This window comes from Hyperolius riggenbachi, chromosome 8 (genome assembly GCF_040937935.1).
Source record: "Hyperolius riggenbachi isolate aHypRig1 chromosome 8, aHypRig1.pri, whole genome shotgun sequence".
Taxonomy (NCBI): Eukaryota; Metazoa; Chordata; class Amphibia; order Anura; family Hyperoliidae; genus Hyperolius; species Hyperolius riggenbachi.
The window spans coordinates 49,346,987-49,368,861 of NC_090653.1; the positions used below are offsets into that span (position 1 = coordinate 49,346,987).

Sequence of the window (21,875 nt, forward strand, 5' to 3'; positions counted from 1 at the left end):
GGTGGCATATTTTTCCTAAATATGGGACAACCTTGCAATATTCTATAATTGACATTCCAGAATTTTTGATAAGATCTCCTAACCAAAACATCCATGTGGAACACATCTAATGTGTTTTGAAACTTTCACTGCAGAATCCAGCATTTAAAATGTATTTCAAAGTAATAAATTCTATCATATGTAATTATAGCGTTTAACAATAATTATTTCTTTCTTTAGGACTGTATTGATTATTAATATTTATATGTAATAACTGAGCAAATATACATATGATTGCTGCAGTAATGTGACTTTTAAACTTGTTTCTTTTAGTATTTACACAAAAAGCTTATCTACAACCTTGACATTTGAAAGATGCTTGTAACATAAAACAAACATGTTTTAGCTTCTGTAACTAAAATAATCTTATCAGTTTCACTGCCTGGAATATGCTGAGATGTCCCAGAGCAATATTTTAAAGAAGTACTCTAACTTTACAGTTGACCATGAAACTTTGCATAGAACATTAAAACTTAAAACTGACACATATGACAGCTTTTCCTGCATAAATAAACTACTAGAATACTGACACAAGTTCTCCTGTATTCATTAAAAAATAACCTATTATGTCAAGTTTGTAGAGTCCCTTATGTTCCTCAATGCTGTCTGGGGTTTCCCAGCACTGAAGAACCTCAGTGGATCTGGTTATGTTGTGACTTTATGCTTTATGCTATATTTCCAGATGGCATCAGTTGCTAAGACATACTTATGCTCTATTTCAGATCTCATCTGTGACTGCCACTTTATCACAAGATACAACAAGACACCAGAAGGGTTGTAAGTAACACCATCAGTTTTATGTAGTTTCACTCTATAATCATTAAAAAAACAATAAGTGGACGCTATGCACGCTACGCTCACTCCTTGCAGCATAGCATGCCTAAGTTATGCGCGTTGCTTACATAGTACTGCGCTCTTCTTTAAACAGCAGCCGCACTAGTGAAGTATTACAGTTGCGATACTTCACAGCAGCGGCCGCTATTTAAAAGAGCGTGTGTGGCTAATTGTTTTTTAACGAGCGTTGCAGAAGCATTATTAAGCATTATTTTTCTTTGAAGAACCAACATTATTGTTCACCAGTGCAAATGCGCCTTTGTGTCTGCAATCTGGCATTCACAAGTGAACTTTTGGTTGTTTTCCCAAGCACAGGACCCATTACCCATAATGCCCACCATGTCCAGGTCAGGTGGGATGAAAGGGAAACTGCAATTTAAGAAGTTCCTGTCTCTACTCAGATGATACGTCTCCTTCTTTAAAGATAACCCATAGCTAAAGATATGTATTGCAGCACACACACAGCTTAGCACTCTCGCTTTGCAGCGCTGGGTGTCCGGTTAAAATCCCAGGCAGGGAACTATCTGCAAGGAGTTTGTAGGTTCTACCTGTGTCTGTGTGTGTTTTCTCCGAACACTCCGGTTTCCTCCCACACCCCAAAAACATATAGATAAGTTAACTTAAAGACCACCTCCAGGCAAAAAAATGGCAATACATATATATAGTCTAGGCACTGTGTACAGTTAGATGAACATATAACGTTTACATCTGGTACATCGTATTTGATAGAACAGACTCACATTTATATCTACAGTAGGTAGAGATAAAGTGTGAGGCTGGCACTCGAGCAATTGACTGGTTAAACAGCTGGATCCTGGTTAGACAACTGTGCTCACCTTTGCGCACATTTTTTTTAAAGGTACAGGTAAGTATTTCTGGTTAATTAAGATTAATAAAATAATTTTCTCGTGGTTGTGTTTTTATTTAATTTAGCCCTTTGTGGAAATGGGTAAGGGGTACTTTGTACCCCTATACTAATTTCTCCTGGGAGGGGGTGGGCATCTGGGGTCCCCTTCTTAAAGGGGACTCCCAGATGCCACCATAAACCCCCAGGAAGTCGTCACCCCCACCTCCTCCTGGGTCACCGGAGGTAGGGAAGAGCCCCTTTGTCCATGGATTGGACAAGGGCTCTGGGGGGAGGGGAAGGCTTGGCCGCCGCCCTCCTCCAGAGCCCCCCCATACCATTGACTATGCAGGCTGGTTTAGCTCAGGGTGCAAAGCCCCAGTCGGGTGGGGCTCCGCATTCTGGCTATCTCAGCCTGCATGGGGGACAAGGGGTTAAGGATGCTCGGGAGGGGGGACCCCATGTCATTTTTTTTACATTTCCCACCTTCTGAACATAATTTTTTTTTAAAAAAATAGGAAAATATTTTTTCCCACTGTTCTGTTTAACATATCCTGCAAATTTTGTGTTTCTAGCATGCAAGGGGGCTTTGCTATTAACCATTAAAGTCAGCGGGTTTGTAATCACGAATTACGATTAATGATTCATGATTAAATGCAGTAATTCGACTCAAAACCGTACTCGAGTCAGATATCTGTTTCTATTCGTAATTGTGATCATGACTCTATTCGTAAGTGGGCGGAGTCGAATTCGTGATCACTCAAATTTGTGATTGGGGGTATCCGAGCATCTCTGCTTACCACTAGCATAGATGCCTCATTGTCAGGCCTAGCTAAAGGGTAGGTTAGCCTTAGACTTAAATGTAGGGAAGGAGTCTAAGCATATATTGAAATGGTGTTAATTTTTGTAGTTCTACTAAAACATGCTCAATGCTAAAATGTAACACCGGATTAACCACTTCACCGCCCGGGTACAGTATATCTACGCTCCTTAAAGTTCAGTTCCCCGCCCGGAGCGTAGAAATACGCATCCCCCACCGCTATCGCCGCTGTCTGCGCTCCCGCTCGCACGTGCGCGCGCTCCCGCGATCGTGCACGCCGCTGCCCGCTCGTCCGGAGATCAATGAACAGGAAAATCCATTCCCGTTCGTTGATCTCTGCTCCCCAGCAATGATCGGCTGCTTCTATGAGAAGCAACGCGATAATTGTGAAAAAAAAATCAGTTTCCCAGCCTCCCTGAACTTCCTGCAAGCGTACTTCCGACGCTTGTAGGACACAGTTATAAAAAATTACTGTGGCCATCTTGTCGCCAAAAAGTAAAACTACACCCAAAAACATTTTTCACATACAGTACAAATACATTAGTTTACAACATAAAATTAACTCATTAACTCCCACACTCCCCAATTGTTACCAATTTTTTTTTTTTTGAATAAAAAAATAAAAAAAATTACAATTAAAAAAAAACATAAATAGTTACATTAGGGACGGAAATCTTTAAATATTTATATCAAGAGGGTATAACACTGTTATTTTATAAATTATGGGCTTGTAATTAGGGATGGACGCAAAACTGAAAAAAATCCACCTTTATTTCCAAATAAAATATTGGCGCCAAACATTGTGATAGGAACATAATTTAAATGGTGTAATAACCGGGACAAATGGGCACATAAGTTACATGGATTTTAATTACAGTAGCATGCATTATTTAAAAACTAAAATGGCCGAAAACTGAAAAATAATGATTTTCTTCCCCAAATGTTCTCCTATTTTCCCATTAAAACACATTTAGAATAAAATTATTCTTGGCATAATGTCCCACCTAAAGAAAGCCTAATTGGTGGCGAAAAAAACAAGATATAGTTCATTTCATTGCGACAAGTAATGATAAAGTTATAGGCGAATGAATGGAAGAAGCGCTGAAAGGTGAAAATTGCTCGGATGCTGAAGGGGTAAAACCCCTCAGTTGTGAAGCAGTTAATCAAGCCTGTTTTTATACCAACTGTTTAACATGTTTGTTAACTATTTTTTCAAAATATTCAATAAAAACTCATTGTTGTAAAAAAAATAAAATAAATAAAATAAAATAAATGTAGGGAAGGATTGTTGTTAGGAGTAGGCAGGTAGGTTAGTGTTAGTCATACATGGAGGAAAGATTAGTGTTAAGTGTAGGTAGGGGATAATTAGTGCTAGGAATAGATGGTGGAAAGTTAATGTTAGGCATAGATGCAGGGAAGGTTAGTGTGAGAACATGATAAGATAAGGTGATATTAGAATATCGGTAAAATAACTAATATGGTACTATCTAGAATAGCCGCTAGTAGAATAGCTGTAAAATTATATATCGTTCTACATAGAATAGCTACTAAGCAACTAGTAGAGTAGTTGTAAAATTACGGTACCAATATACAAATATCTGCAATGCTCACGGCCACATTTCCTTAAAGGGAACCAGAGAGGAACGTAAAAAAAAAAAAGAAAAAGATTTTATACATACCTGGGGCTTCTTCCAGCCCCATAAGCCTGGATCGCTCCCACGCCGCCATCCTCCGCTTTCTGGATCTGCCGGTACCGGGCCCGTCACTTCCGGTGGACGCGGCCAATTGTCCGCATCACAGGGGCTCCCTCCATACCCGTACGCATGCGGCTGCGCAGTAAGCAGCCTCACGCGTACGTATATGGGGGGAGCCACGTGTGATGCGAACAATTGGCCGAGTCTGCCGGCTGACTGGCCGACTGGCGGCCATGACGGGACCCGGTACCGGCGGATCCAGGCAGCAAAGGACGGCGGCGTGGGAGCGATCTGTGCGTATGGGGCTGGAGGAAGCCCCAGGTATGTATAGAATCTTTTTCCTGGGGCCTCTGGTTCCCTTTAAAGCTTTTTTTAAATAGATGTCAGGTCTTCTTGTCAGTAGGTAAGCCAGATGTTAACACTATATTTTACATTTTAATTATTTTATCCTTTTTTGGTGCATTGCCGGAGAGTACAAGTAAACAGTGGAGAGCACACTTAATCATCAGTACCAAAACATTTTTTTTTTCAGTATAGCTGTAGCACTGCATTGATGTATCTTTAGTAGTTGTTCTATCCTCTATGCAAATCATTTAAATCTGATTTTTGTAAACAAGTTTATCATCTCATTAATTTAGAAGTATTGTTATTATATAAATATCCATTTTCTTTCATAGGTACATTTACATAAAATATACTGTATACGGTTTTAATATTACCTGCCTATTAAGGTTTCAAAAACAAGAATACTCAAAATAATAATATTCAATTTTTCTATGACAAGCTAAGCTTTTTTTAAAAAAATATATGTAGTAGATTTGTATTTTGTCTATAAAAACATCATATCTATACACAATTACAACTGATATTATTTCTTTAGTTTAAAGAAGCAGGTCAATCATTTAAATCTGATTTAATTACTGATGTAATTACTTTTTTCCATACTATACAGAACTTTCTAGTAGTAGAGAACTTACATATTTATTTGCTTTATTAACCACTTGAGGACCGTAGGCTTTACCCCCCTTAAGGACCAGATCCTTTTTTTCCATTCAGACCACTGCAGCTTTCACGGTTTATTGCTCGCTCATACAACCTACCACCTAAATGAATTTTGGCTCCTTTTCTTGTCACTAATAAAGCTTTCTTTTGGTGCTATTTGATTGCTGCTGCGATTTTTACTTTTTATTATATTCATCAAAAAAAGACATGAATTTTGTCAAAAAATATATTTTTTTAACTTTCTGTGCTGACATTTTTCAAATAAAGTAAAATTTCTGTATACATGCAGCACGAAAAATGTGGACAAACATGTTTTTATAAAAAAAAAAACCATTCAGCCTATATTGATTGGTTTGGGTAAAAGTTATAGCGTTTACAAACTATGGTGCAAAAAGTGAATTTTCCCATTTTGAAGCATCTATGACTTTTCTGACCACCTGTCATGTTTCATGAGGGGCTAGAATTCCAGGATAGTATAAATACCCCCCAAATGACCCCATTTTGGAAAGAAGACATCCCAAAATATTCACTGAGAGGCATGGTGAGTTCATAGAAGATTTTATTTTTTTTGTCACAAGTAAGCGGAAAATGACACTTTGTCACAAAAAAGAAAAAAAAAATTCCATTTCTGCTAACTTGCGACAAAAAAAAAAAAATGAAATCTGCCACGGACTCACTATGCTTCTCTCTGAATACCTTGAAGTGTCTACTTTCCAAAATGGGGTAATTTGTGGGGTGTGTTTACTGTCCTGGCATTTTGGGGGGTGCCTAATTGTAAGCACCCCTGTAAAGCCTAAAGGTGCTCATTGGACTTTGGGCCCCTTAGCGAAGTTAGGCTGCAAAAAAGTGCCACACATGTGGTATTGCCATACTCAGGAGAAGTAGTATAATGTGTTTTGGGGTGTATTTTTACACATACCCATGCTGGGTGGGAGAAATATCTCTGTAAATGACAATTGTTAGAAATTTTTTTTACACACAATTGTCCATTTACAGAGATATTTCTCCCACTCAGCATGGGTATGTGTAAAAATTCACCCCAAAACACATTATACTACTTCTCCTGAGTACGGCGATACCACATGTGTGGCACTTTTTTGCACCCTAACTGCGCTAAGGGGCCCAATGTCCAATGAGTAACCTTTAGGATTTCACAGGTCATTTTTGTTTCAAGACTACTCCTCATGGTTTAGGGCCCCTAAAATGCCAGGGCAGTATAGGAACCCCACTAATGACCCCATTTTAGAAAGAAGACACCCCAAGGTATTCCGTTAGGAGTATGGTGAGTTCATAGAAGATTTTATTTTTTGTCACAAGTTAGCGGAACTTGATTTTAATTGTTTTTTTTTTTCCCACAAAGTGTCATTTTCCGCTAACTTGTGACAAAAAAATAAAATCTTGCCGTCTAAATTGATGTTTGATTACTTTCCTGGTTGTGCCTAATTTATATTTGGTTACAGTGACCACTGTTGTTGTTGAGCACTGGGTGTCTGCAGTAGGAGGATGCATGGCTTCTTATTGCATCTATTAAAAGAGAAGCAAGCTGTGTTTGATTGCTAGTGCTGAGGAGATTTGACTTCCAAGAAAAACACATTTTACAACATTTGCTGGCAATAGAAAGGCGATCCTTATGCTATTGGTAAAATTCAACTGAGACTAGTAGAGCGTATATACTGTAAATCCAAGAAATGTTAAAGTCAGTGAATGTTTCTTTTCTGAACAACTGCATAAAAATTAGACATTTGTTAAGGGCAGTAAATATTAATTTTGTAAAAGGCAAGGGGACTTTACTCAATTAACTTGTTCTCCTGTGTTTTCTCCTAGAAGATAATTCTTCATCTTTTCTACAAAATAACTTTTCAGCATTCTGCAATTGGAAAAGTACCAAAAATAAGTAGGTGAAAATAACTATCAAAATTATTGTATGTATTTTCTTGTTTGCTGATGGATTAAAATGCATTTTATTGAAAAAGTATAAAAATATCACATAGGAAAAAACTCTGGAAAAATATCACGTAGGAAAAAGGTCTTTAAAGTTGGTGAAAGTAAACACCCTCTATTGTAGTGGTTATACTCCTTCCTTTTACAGAGCCGCTTAGTATAGTGCCCCACATTAACTTGCACTTCACTATACTGGATCCATATTACAGATAGAGATGGCCCGAATGGTTCGCCGGTGGAAGTTCCCGGTGAAATTCAGCTGTTCGCGTCCGCGGTGGGACGCGAACACATAGCGCATTCAACCCACCCCCAATACCTCATCATTGGGCTAAACTTTGACCCTCTACATCAAAGTCAGCAGACACATGGCAGCCAATCATGCTGCACTCCCCCACTGACCCCATGGTCTGCTGCTGCTGCTGTAGTGAGAGGAAGGGAAAGACATTGCTGGAAAAAGGGAAAGCTTTAGTTAGGCTGTTGTTAGCTTGCTCCTCGCTGAAATTTGTTGCTGAAAGCACCCGAAAAAAAACCTTTTGAGGACTAATATTTTTCTGGTGTGTGTGTGTGTGTGTGTGTGTGTGTGTGTGTGTGTGTGTGTGTGTGTGTGTGTGTGTGTGTGTGTGTGTGTGTGTGTGTGTGTGTGTGACACTGCATACAGCCCACAGTCACAGCTGGCCCTTACTGTACTCCACCGGCACACTGTATTACCAGTGCATATCTTTTCACTGTATTTGTGCTTGAACTTACTATAGCATAGCTCTCTGTGTGGGTGACGCCACATACAATCCACAGTCCCAGCTGGCCCTTGCTGTACTCCGCTGGCACAGTGTATTACCAGTGCATATCTTTCCACTGTATTTGTGATTGAACTTGCTGTAGCATAGCTCTCTGTGTGGGTGACACATTGCATATAGCCCCCAGCCCACATAGCCATTTGATTGCACACACTGCTTTTACAGCACTTTAACCTTTTTACAACCATTGTAATATATATATCACAACTGCATATCTCTGTGAGTGTGTTAATGTACACAACAAAGTGATATACACACACACACACACACACACAGCTGCTGTGTATTTGATGCTGATTGTGTGCCTCTTTGTGATTACACACACTGTCTACCACTATTGAATATGGTTAGTACTACTGCATACCCAATATGGAAAAAATGACAAGCAGAGGCAGGCCAACCCGTAGGTCTTTTCAAGGTCCTGCTGGTGTGATTTCGTGCAGCCCTCGACCAATGCAGAGTGTTCAGTGGGCACGTACCCTCAAACCTTAAAATTCTGAGGACTTAGTTAACAGGTTAACACAGAACGCCTCATCTTCCTCAGATTCTGGACGGAACCATGACATATCTTCCTCCTCCTGCTCTGATTCAGGCACCCCACAACTACTTACCACTCAGCCGGCAGCCACCACTACTACCACTACTACTAGCACCACAGCCGCTCCACTTCAGATGTCGCAGGAGTTATTCACACATGTTTGTGGTGAATTTACTGATGCACGAGCATTATTGGTAGAAGATGGAGGCGCTAAGGATGTTACACCACCTCATATGTCTCAGTTAGGTGTCACTACACACATGGACATAAGGTGTGAGGATGATGATGAAGTACCTGTTGTTGGTGCAGTTTTGGAGGTGTCTGATACAAACTGTGGAGGATGATGATGATGATGATGATCATAGCATGGATGTCACATGGGATCCCGGAAAATGAGATGAACAGGGGGACAGTTCAGAGGGGGAGACAGAGAGGAGGAGGAGATGAGTTGCTGTAAGCAGCATGGGGAGCTCATCGCAAACAGCTTATGGCAGTGTCCGATGGTATGTACCTCCACCTAGGGACAGCCAGCCAACACGCCTTTTAAAGAGAACCCGAGGTGGGTTGGAAGAATATTATCTGCATACAGAGGCTGGATCTGCCTATACAGCCCAGCCTCTGTTGCTATCCCAAACCCCCCTAAGGTCCCCCTGCACTCTGCAATCCCTCATAAATCACAGCCATGCTGCTGACAAACAGCTTGTCAGAGCTGGCTGTGTTTATCTCTATAGTGTCAGTCTGCTGCTCTCCCCGCCTCCTGCAGAACTCCAGTCCCCGCCTGCATCCTTTCCCTCCCTGCTGATTGGAGGGAAGGGACGGGGGCAGGGACCGGAGCTATGCAGGAGGCGGGGGAGCAGCTGAGACTGACACTACAGATGTAAACACAGCCTCACAGCACTGCTGTGATTTATGAGGGATTGCAGAGTGCAGGGGGACCTTAGTGGGGTTTGGGATAGCAACAGAGGCTGGGCTGTATAGGCAGATCCAGCCTCTGTATGCAGATAACATTCTTTAAACACACCTCGGGTTCTCTTTAACGCCTGCTGCTGCCACCACCAGAATGGCATTACTGTATACCAGAGCTAACCAGTGTGGCATTTTTTGTGTGTCTCTGCCTCAGATTACAGCAATGCCATCTGTAATCTCTGCCAACGAAAACTGAGTCGCGGAAAGTGCAACACCCACCTAGGGACAACTGCCTTACAAAGGCTCATGATCTTACTGCACAAACACCAATGGGATGAGCACATGAGAAAAAGCAGTACACAAACGCAAAGCTACCCTCCGCCTCCTCTTCCTCCTCTTGGTCCAGCATCTTCAGCTGCTTTATTCCTTTGCACCTTTGCAGCCACCCTCCTCTACTCTGCCTCTCACCTTGAACAGTTCCTGCTCCTCTGCCCACAGCCAGGTGTCCGTTAAGGAAATATTTGAACGGAAGAAGCCAATGTCTGTCAGTCACCCCCCCCTCCCCCCGACCCGTGTCTGACAGCTGGCTTGGCGGAACTGTTAGCCTGCCAGCTGTTACCATACAAGCTGCTGTACTCTGAGGCCTTCCGAAAATTTGTGGCGATTGGGACACCGCAGTGGAACATACCAGGCCGCAATTATTTTTCCAAAAAGGCGGTGCCCAAACTGTACCGTGATATTGAAAGGTAAGTGGTGTCATCTCTGGCACAAAGCATGCCTGGTCTGCAAAGCACGGTCAGGGCAGGTATATTACTTATACGGCACATTGGGTAAACCTTCTGACCGCTGGCAAGCATGAGTATGTGGCTGTGCAGCAGAGTTGGTGGTGACACCTCCACGGTTTGCAGGCAGGCCTGCTGCCACCTCCTCTTCTTCTCCTCCTACTCCTCCTCCTCCTACATTCTCTTCACTGTCGTCCTCCTCCTCGGCTGAGTGCTACTCTACTGCTGCGCTTCCTCTCTAACTGCACACCCCCAGCTCCCCAGGGCCTATTCCGCATGCCAGGTATGATGGTGTCACGCCATCTTGGACATGTCTTGCCTCAAAGCCGAGAGTAACACCGGACCAGCACTCCTGGCCGCTTTGAACAAACAGGTGGATCAGTGGCTGACCCCGCACCAACTGGAGATTGGCAAAGTGGTGTGTGACAACAGAAGCAATCTCTTGTCGGCTTTGAGTTTGGGCAGGTTGACACATGTGCCCTGCATGGCCATGTGCTGAATCTTATAATCCAATGATTTGTGTGTAAGTTCCCAGGCTTACAGGAGGTCCGGAAGCAGTCCAGGAAGGTGTGTGGGCATTTCAGGCGTTTCTACATGGCAATGGCGCGTTTCTCCGATATTCAGCGGAAAAAGGAATTGCCAGTAAGGCGCTTGATTTGCGATAGCCCGACTTGCTGGAATTCAATGCTCCTCATGTTTAACCACCTGCTACAACAGGAGAAAGCCGTCAACCAGTATGTGTACAGCTGCAGTGCTAGGGCAGGCTCTGGGGAGTTGGAGATTTTCTTGCCAAGATACTGGACACTCATGCGTAATGCCTGCAGGCTCATGCATCCGTTTGAGGAGGTGACAAACTTGGTAAGTCGCAGTAAAGGTGCCATCAGTGACCTGATCCTATACACTTTCTTCCTGGAGCGTGCCATGAGTAGAGAGGTGGATCAAGCTGTAGAGGAGCGTGAACAGGAAGAGTTGTGGGAACCAGAACCAGATTTGTCATCAACACCTGCAGCAGTACAGAGGAGGTGGGAGGAGAAGGAGGGGGAAGAGGAGTCAGAGGAGGAAGGTGGCTTGGAGGAGCAGGTGGAAGAACAACCGCAGCAGGCATTGCAGGGGGCTTGCACTGCTCACCTTTTGGGTACCTGTGGTATTGTTCGTGGCTGGGGGAAGGAGGAGAACTTACCTGACATCAGTCAGGAAGAGGAGATGACTAGTAGGTTGACATCCAACCTTGTGCAGAGGGGGTCTTTCATGCTGTCCAGCCTGTTGAGGAACCACCATATAAAAAGACTCAAGGACCAGGACCTGTACTGGGTGGCAACGCTACTAGACCCTCGGTATAAGCACAAAGTGGCGGAAATGTTACCAAATTACCAGAAGGCAGAAAGGATGCAGCACTTGCACAACAAGCTGGCAAGTATGCTTTACACTGCAATTAAGGGTGATGCCACAGCACAACGGGAAAGAGGTGCCAGTAATCTTCCTCCTCCTCTCATGTCCACGCAGGCAAGGACAGGACACTCTAGCGATCTGATGGTGATTATGGACATGCAGACTTTCTTTAGTCCAACGCCTCACCTCAGCCCTTTGGGATCCACCCTCCAACAATGCCTCAACCGGCAGGTAGCCGACTACCTGGCCTTAAGTGCGGATATAGAGAGATGTAGATAAATATATGAGCAGCGATGATGAACCCCTGGACTACTGGGTGCGCAGGCTTGACCTGTGGCCAGAGCTGCCACAATTTGCCATCGAACTTCTGGCTTGCCCCTCCTCAAGCGTCCTGTCAGGAAGGACCTTTAGTGCAGCAGGAGGCATTGTCTCCAAGAGAAATCGCCTAGGTCAAAAAAGTGTTCAGTACCTCACCTTTATTAAAATGAATGAGGCATGGATCCCGGAGGACTACTACCTGCTCGAAGAGCAAGTCAGTCCCCGCACAGCATCTCTGCCTGCATGCCAGGTAACTGGCTGCCCAAAGACTAAGTCAGTCCCCACACGACATCTCTGCTTGCATGCCGTGCCACTGCCTGCCCCAAGACTAAGTCAGTCCCCACACAGCATCTCTGCCTGCAGGCCGCTTGACTGCCTTCTCCGCAACCACCAACAGGGTCCAGGACTCCAGGTGGATTCCTGAATTTTGAAGGCCGCTTCTAATAAAAAGAATAATAATTTTTCTGGTCCGTGTACATGCCTAATTTTTCTGGCTGCACTGCTGATGCAACAACAACAACAAAACCAAAGGCGTAGTGGCTGGATAGTGTAATGGTTAAGGGCTCTGCCTCTGACACAGGAGACCAGAGTTCGAATCTTGTCTCTGCCTCTTCAGTAAGCCAGCACCTATTCAGTAGGAGATCTTGGGCAAGTCTCCCTAACACTGCTACCGCCTATAGAGTGCGTCCTAGTGGCTGCAGCTCTGGCGCTTTGAGTCCGCCAGGAGAAAAGCGCAATATAAATGTTCTGTGTTTGTTGTTTGTTTGTTTGATGTGTCAATTCCCCTTTGTGATATTTACCCTGCCGCGGTGAAGGGGCTTGCATATCACAATGAAGCAATGACCTATATGAGTGTGAGTGGGGTGGCACACCCCAGATAATAAGGTCGCTGCTTCATTGTGGACAGACCAAATTCGAGCTGTACAGTCACTGTTGTTCTGTCATTGAGCTACCTCAGCCCAACCATATGGGCTGGAAAACCGCCATCGCCTGCACTCTCACCAACGTGCGCACCAGTCCAGCACGGCCGTCACTACACAAACAGCTGTTTGCGGTGCGTTAAACAGTGAGTTTGGTCTGTCAGTGTGAAGCAGTTCACTAATTACACTAACTGCTGATCCATGTATACACACGCAAGATGTTTTAAAGCACTTTATGCCTCCAATTTAGGAATGTAATGTGATTTCTGCCCTTTAGGGATAGCCCTACTCTGCTTCAAATACATACATTTCCCAGGACTTTTGGCATGACCCCTTGAAACAACTTTTCCATCACTTTTGTGGCCAGAAATAGTCCCTATATGTTTTAAAATTCGCCTGCCCAATGAAGTCTATGGCAGTTTGCCCGGGTTCGCGCGAACTCAAACTTTTGCGGAACCCAAAATCTGATGTTCGGGCCATCTCTAATGACAGATTGCCCAGCATACTCGTGGTGAACCAGAACTGCTAGGAGTGAGTAAAAGTTTGCTTTCTTAAAACGGATAGAAATTTGTTATTATTCAGATTGGAGTGAGCATATTATGTCTCCCATGATGCATCATTGCTGAATATGCAAATCACCCTTTGTTGTTCCTGAAATCTAAACATACCTCCAGAACCGCTGGAATGCAATGATATGTCAGCTACTCAGCTTGGTAATTTTACAGAGCCACAATAATCCAACATACTGTCCATACAGACTGTTTTGGATCGGTTGATCCTCATCAGTAGTGATGACCGTAATCAGCTAATTTCAATGACGTAAAAATGTAACCTACATTTTCGCAAGTAATTGATTGTGTGTAACAATTGGTAATTTGGCATGCATTTTCACGTAATTTTAACATAATGTTGTGCCAATTTTAATAGGACATAGTAAAGCCCTCATACATGTTATTGACACCAATATTGCTATATATATATTAAGGAGAATTGTGGGTACAAGTCAAGAAAAATAATTTTTCAAAAAGACCTTGTAGTTTTTTTTAATTCTTTAAAATCAATGTTTTTAAATCAATTTTCTCAAAAACTACAAGGACTTTTTGAAAATTGTATTCTCCTTAACATCGGCAGCCATTTTGGTGGTAATAGCATGTATGGGTGCTTTGCTATTAACCGGTAATGTCAGCACAAAATGATGAGAAAATTAAGTGAAAATGTATGCAAAATTACGAATGACTACAATTACAGACAAAATTATGTTTTTTCCCAAAATTTTGCATCATGATTTTGCATCAGAATTGAGAATTTCAATGAGAAATTATGTCCATGCAAAATTTGTGTTCATCATCACTACTCATTAGTGCATGGCATGGATTAATGAGGCTCTGTGGGGTAGGACTTGAAGCATTGCGACTTCTGCCAGCCACGCAGGGTATGCCTGTATGTCTTGGGGAGTCCAGTGAGGTGAGAGGTCCATCAAGCCTCACAAAATTACCAGGTGATTAGAAACATCCACATAGGACTCGAACCCTTTTGGGAAAAATCTTCCAGCGTATTTTATGAATACATCCGCGGTGATACAGTACACATAATAGCACAAAATTGCGGGCTAGAGGCCCTTTGTCAAGTGCTTAATGATCTGGTGAAACAATGTGAACATAAATAACATAATAATCCAAATATTTGTATAGCGCTTTTCTCCTGTTGGACTCAAAACGCTCAAGAGCTGCAGCCACTGGGAAACGCTCAAGAGGCCACCCTGCAGCGTTAGGGAGTCTTGCCTTGAACTCCTTACTGAATAGGTACTGACCCTAGCCAGGATTTGAACCCTGGTCTCCCATGTAAAAGGCAGTGCCTTTAACCAGTACACTATCCAGCCATAACAAAGAGAATGCTTAACACATCGCACCCAAACAAGTGGCACCTCTAGGCTGCAAGCCGGTGGCTAGATCTCAGGACAGTTAACTATGCAAATTGCCGGTACATGTCGCAACCCCTGAGGGTCTCGCTCTTTTTCTCTCTCTTTTCTTCTGTTTCTCTCTTATCTTTTTACTTTCTCTTTCTCTCTCTCTCCTTCCATCTTTATCCCTCTGTCTTTTTCCTTCCCTCTCTTTTCTCTCTCCCCTTCTCTTTTCTCTCTCAATTTCTCTCTCTCGCTCTCTTTCTCTCTACCTCTCTTTCGCACTCTCTCCCTCTCTTCTCTCATTCTCTTCATTCTCTCTCTCCCAAGGACGTACTGCGGAGTGCCTGAATTGTTGCAGAGCAGTTGAACACTGTAGTATATGTGGCTACTCCGCTCACATAGCAATCAGACCACCCCTCTGGTCCTTTTCCTTTGCTCTATGCTCTTTTTATGTCTGATATGGTGTGTGTTATGTATATGCTTACGCTATGTATATTATGTACCGTGTGTATATTCTACTGTTACTGTACCATCATCGACCCTGTACGTGCCAAAAATAATTCTAGGTACAATACTTTTTGTTCTTGGTGAAATAAATTGATTCTAATAGAAGGGACCAGGACCAGTGTAGTTTGAATTATAATACTGTATGTCATCTACTTATAAGTTATATATAGTAGGCATGACCAGGGGTGTGTTGGAGGCGTGATTAGACAAGGCAAGACTCATAACATTTATATTGTGCTTTTCTGGCAGACTCAAAGCGCCAGAGCTGCAGCCACTAGGCGTGCTCTACCTAGTAGCAGTGTGTAATAAGACGGCGGCCTGACCGCATTCAGCAAGCGGAACGCGGAGGTTTGGCCGCGTCCGCATCAGCGGCACCATCCACCACATGGTCGCATGCGGAACGCGGAGAAACATCCGCATCGGCGTTGCGATCCACCGTTCGGTCACAGGCCTCTCGGCATACTTTACGTCGAGGCTGTGGTCCAGTTCTTCCCTCACAGGCCTCAGGGCCTGCCACACACCAACGCTATCCTCAATCCAGTCTGGACCCCGTAGGGGCTGCGCGCGTGTGCAATAAAGCCTTTTATACTCTTAGAAGGAGAGTCAGCTGACCAGCTGGTCAGCTGACCTCAGTAAGGTCCTTGAGCTGTGCTGCAAGGTCCTTGAACTGTGTTGTGATCGGCTGATTGGCTGGGCGGGCTGGTTGAGCCCAGCACAGTATAAAAGCAGGCATTCTGTCAGTTGCAAGTTGTCTGCAGTAAGCGTTACTTTGTGATAGCCCTCAGACCTTAGCTAGATCTGAGAGAGACAGTCCTAGCTGGAGCAAGGCTCCTGTCTCTCATCAGTCAGTCTTTGTTGTTTTCCTGATTATTGTATATTTGTATGTAACCTGATCTCTGTTATAGTCAGCCAGTCAGTTGATCTAATAGTCAGCCAGATAGTGATCTGACAGTCAGTACCATCGTGGGCCAAGTGCGGCTTGCCGTAACTAGCCCACAACAGTCAGATTTGTTATTTTCCTGATCTGCGACATATATTGGTTTTGCCAATATATTCGCAAGCACTATTGTTATCTGTGCCATTTTCTGATCTCCAGTTGCCGAACCTCTGCTTGTCTATTTCACTACGAGTTCGGCTTTCTGACTTTGTACCTCCGCCTATCTGATTTCCGTTACTGACCTTGGCTAGATTTCTGACTCTGCTCTCTGTTTCACGATTCGGTACCTCGCAGCCAGTTTGTTACCGAACCGTTTCCGTCTGACTTTGCCCCCTTTAGTGGTTCTCCCACTAAAGGGTTTATTCTGCTGAATCCCTCCTTGCGGAGGTCTCAGTGGTTCCCCAGTATATCATTGCTGCTGGGGAACGCGATTCTAGCGTTACGTCATCTAGTCGCAGAATCGCACACACTGCGTTTCTCTTTTAGAGGTACCCAGTCCTCTTAAAGATATCAGTGTGGTGGGTTTTCCACTGTCGTTATACCCGGTATCCAGAGTTACAAATAAATATCCGCATTATTGGCGATTCCGCAGATCGCCACATAATCGGATATATCAGCATTATTGGTGATACTGCGGATCACCAACAATCTGAATACTCTGAGTGTGCACCAAACACCACACATTGTTACACAGTGTTAGGGAGTCTTGCCCAAGGATCCTTACTGAATATGTGCAGGATTACCGAACAGGAAGAGCTGAGATTCCAACCCTGGTCTCCTGTGTCCAGGCCCGTTTTTAGCGCCGTGCGGCCCGTGCCGCCGCCCGGGGCGCTGTTGGGAGGTGGGCGCTGAAATGGAGGGGGGAGTCGGAGCCGCTGGGAGGGCAGCCCGACCTCTCCCTCCCTCCCTCTCCTGGGCCGCCCTCCGTGCTCCCCCCTCAGATGTTGAGCGCAGCAGCAGCAGCAGCAGCAGCCAGGGAGGAAGCGCTGTATACAACATACCTCCCTGCGTTCCAAGCGCTGCTCTCTCGCCGCCGGTCTCTTCCTCTCTGCCGCCTATACGATGATGCACACGCTGGTTCCGGCTAACAGGAACCAGCGTGTGCATCATCGTATAGGCGGCAGAGAGGAAGAGACCGGCGGCGAGAGAGCAGCGCTTGGAACGCAGGGAGGTATGTTGTTTACAGCGCTTCCTCCCTGGCTGCTGCTGCTGCTGCGCTCAACATCTGAGGGGGGAGCACGGAGGGCGGCCCAGGAGAGGGAGGGAGGGAGAGGTCGGGCTGCCCTCCCAGCGGCTCCGGCTCCCCCCTCCATTATGGGGGACAGCTACCTATCTAACCTACGCTGGGGGGCACCTACCTATTTATCCTATTGGGGGGCACCTACCTAATGTAACCTACCCTGGGGGGCACCTACCTAATGTAACCTACCCTGGGGGGCACCTACCTAATGTAACCTATACTGGGGGGCAGCTACCTAATCTAACCTACGCTGGGGGGCACCTACCTATCTAACCTACACTGGGGGGCACCTACCTAATCTAACCTACACTGGGGGGCACCTACCTAATCTAACCTACACTGGGGGGCACCTACCTAATCTAACCTACACTGGGGGGCACCTACCTAATCTAACCTACACTGGGGGGCACCTACTTAATCTAACCTACGCTGGGGGGCAGCTACCTAATCTAACCTATACTGGGGGGCAGCTACCTAATCTAACCTACACTGGGGGGCACCTACCTAATCTAACCTACACTGGGGGGCACCTACCTAATCTAACCTACGCTGGGGAGCAGCTACCTAATCTAACCTATACTGGGGAGCAGCTACCTAATCTAACCTATACTGGGGGGCACCTACCTAATCTAACCTATACTGGGGGACAGCTACCCATCTAACCTATACTGGGGGGAACCTACCTATCTAACCTATGCTGGGGCAACTATTCTGGCTACCTATATTAGAGGCACCCACCTAGCTAACCTTTACTGGGGCACCTACCTAACTAACTTATACCGGGGGCGCCTGCCTATCTAACCTATACTGGGGGCAACTATACTGGCTACCTATACTGGAGGCACCTACCTGGCTAACCTATAGCGGGGGCAACTATACTGGCTCACCTATGCCTGGCTACCTATTCTTGGCTACCTATACTGGGGGGACCTATACTAAGTGCAACTAGACCTGGCTAACCTATACTGCGGGCACCCATACCTTGCTTGGGAAGGGGGGGGGGGGCGCAATTTGTACACACTCGCCCTGGGTGCATTTTAGCCTAGAAACTGCACTGCCTGTGTCAGAGGCAGAGCCCTTAAAGAAAACATCCGAGGTAGACAAAAAAAATGAGAGCTACTTACCCGGGGCTTCTTCCAGTCCCTGACAGCCGATATGTCCCTCGCAGCCGATCCGGAGTCCCAGGTCGGCATCTCAAGTCTGGAGTGTTCTGTGCAGAACACTCCAGACAATGTGAGAGTGATTGACAGTGGCGCTCGCACAGAAGCAGTAGATACTGATCAGTGGCGCTCGCACAGGCACATTAGATGCCGATCTGGTGAGGTCGGCAACTAAAACAGAGGGGATCCCGGGACTCCTTTATCTCAAGAAGTTGGGAGGTGTGGTGCAAGCAGGGGAACGGAAACTGTTTGTCAATGAATACTGTTATTCAAAGCACATAAAAATGTGATCCTTACCTCTATAAAACAAGTAAAGAGCTCATGCAGAGCAGCAAAGGCTGAGGAAGGGCCAGAGATGGGACCTCAGATCTGGGGACACAGGTGCAGACGCAACCTCTTCAATCCATATTACTACACAATCATTTAAGTCCTTTGCAAGGCGTGCATGAAAAAAGGGCGCAAGGAAAAAAGGGCCCGGCTGGATAACGAATTGGCTCTGGTGGATAATGAAATCTAAATAACGATAAACATCGTTAACTAAAATCGTTAGACAACGATAAATACAGTTTTAAAACAGATGGGAGTTGATAGCGGAAATATATTATTAACATTAAAAATCGTTATGTAATTCAACAATACAGCTTAACCCAACCCTACTCTCACACAGAACCCTCCCCTGGTGGTGCCTAACCCTAACCACCCCCTCAGTGGTGCCTAACCCTAACCCTAACCCAATCTTCCTGGTGGTGCCTAACCCTAACCACGCTCCCTGCAGAAACACCCTTTTACACATAAAAATCTGTACGTACAAACAAAATAATATGACAAAAATTATAACACATACTGTATTTACACAATGTATGTGTGTGTATATATATATATATATATATATATATATATATATATATATATATATATATATATATATATATATATATATATATATATATATATATACATATGTATGTTATACCGTCTTTCCCCTAAAATAAAACATCCCCTGAAAATAAGACCTAGTGGAAAAATCACTTATACTGCAAATATAAGGCATCCTCCGATAATAAGACCTAGCTCCGGGTGGTCTCCGAGTACAATCCATTCATGCCAGGAAGCATTCATGCATAATGAGCTGACCCGCATGACATGTTACACACACCGCCGGTATAATCATCATTTCCGCCTGTCTATGCGCGGTCTATGTTCTCTAGGGTCACGCTCTCTATTCAACAGAGCATGACCCCGCCTCTGAGACTACGGGTATTGTGTCCAATTAGAATGCTTTAATATCAGAATTTGAACTGTTCCGCGACTTTCAATCACAGGCGGCCAGCATGGGGACACACTATGCAGTGCCGATCAGGCACTTGTCATGTCATCCTTGCACACAGCAGGTTTAAATGTGTGCAGGGATGACATGACAGATGCCTGATCGGCACTGTAACATTACACTGAGCAGCAGGCAGACGCGGCCAGCGTGGGGGCACATCGTGCAGTGTGGATCAGGCACTTGTCATGTCATCCTTGCACACAGCAGGTTTATCAACTGTGTGCAGGGATGACATGACAGGTGCCTGATCGGCACTGTACCATATAAGACATCCCCTGAAAATAAGCCCTAGCACATTTTTTGAAACAAAAATTAATATAAGACAGTGTCTTATTTTTGGGGAAACATGGGTAGTTGATATATGATAACATACCTCAAAAACTTTTTGTGAACGATATTTATTGGGCACCCTTATTTTCTGCTATTATTCACCATATTACTGATCATTGCATTAGAGTCTATGGCGGCACCCCTTTCGTCCACTAGCTGGCGGCGCCCTTTTTTCCTTCTACCCTTTCCAAGACCCTTGTGGTTCTGATTCTCCATGACTTATACTCTGTAACTGCTACGAGATTCTCAGTGGCATAGCTAAGGAGCTTTGGGCCCCAGTGCAAGTTTAACATTGCCCTCCCCCCCCCCCCAGCACTCTATACATTGATTGAAATATTATCTATTGATATGGTGCACCAAGACCTGCCAAGGACCGCCACAGTATACGAGGTGTAGGCAGGGGATGAGGAGCAGTTTGGTAATGATTGCCACTATTCAAAGCATCTATAGATGTGATCATTACTAGCACAGGACCAATAGAGAGCTAATACTGTCATTGAGGGAGGGTCCCTTGGGGCCTCTCTGGTCCAAGGACCCCGATGCGGTTGCTACCTCTGCGTCTCCTATTGCTACGCCACTAAAGATTCTGTAAAATAGCTGTTGGCTTACTGAATCCATTGCTACAAAAGTAATTCATAATAATAACCCTTTAAGTTCTTACTTTATATCTCATCTTATATTCCCTCTCATATTTCTCAGAGTTCATAAAACTACGGTACTGATTACATTTTGTCCTCATTTCCTTTTGCAGTTGTCACCGGACAGGATGCTGCTGACCATGACCAAGTCATCTCTGCTGCTGCTATGTGTGGCGTCACTTGTGCTCCCACCTGCTTCATCACAAGGAGGAACTTGGGAGAAATTTCAGACTCGCCACATTCATGAAGGGTTAATCAATTCTGATGCCGAATGTGACAACCTCATGAAAGCAGTATCGAATAGCGCTCCTGCACGGGACCCCACCACCTTTATTCATGCAAAAGCAAATGTTGTCAGGGCAAAGTGCAATAACAAAGCGAATGCAGAAGTAGAGAGTTCATTTTATATTACTAATTGCAAAAAAAATGGTAACAGCTGGATAGTGGATACAACTACTAAAAACCAACAACGTCCAATATGTATCAAATGTGAGAATAACCTACCTGTACATTTAAAAAAAATAGGGAAGTGTTAAACCCACTAAACCCCAATATACCAACATGAGTGACAGAACACCAGAGGTAAATTGCTATGAGTCTGTCACTCATTTCCAGGGATTTTTCTGCTGCAAATGCTTTTCTGTACAGCGTAACAGTCAACTACCAATGAAATCTGAAAATAAAGGAATGTGGAGGCTGCCATATTGTTGTCACATTTTTAAATGCCAGTTGCCTGACCGACACACTGATCTCTTGGCCTCATTCTTGCTGTAGGCACATGCCTAGAACAAGCATGCAGTCTGTGGAGCATTCAGCGCTGCTTGCCAGGTATCTCTTCTAATTCGCAGTGCCACCCTCTGTCTGGCTGCTCTGTGCCTGCACACATCAGGTCTGTGCCGGCACAGTAGCATGGAGCTGTTTGTGCATAGAGGAAAAAGCTCTTCATGAGCAGCTTCATGTTACTGTGCAGGCGCAAACAGGACTTGCGCAGATACATCATGGTCATGCTCAT

General features: G+C 44.5%; 1 long non-coding RNA gene across 1 annotated transcript; it reads left to right on the plus strand.

The window, feature by feature from the left end:
• Positions 1-760: 760 nt before the first annotated feature.
• LOC137528130 (uncharacterized) lies at positions 761-21,562 on the plus strand. Its single transcript, XR_011023277.1, has 3 exons — positions 761-816; positions 7,058-7,127; positions 20,977-21,562. It is a non-coding gene; the product is annotated as an uncharacterized lncRNA (long non-coding RNA).
• Positions 21,563-21,875: the final 313 nt, after the last annotated feature.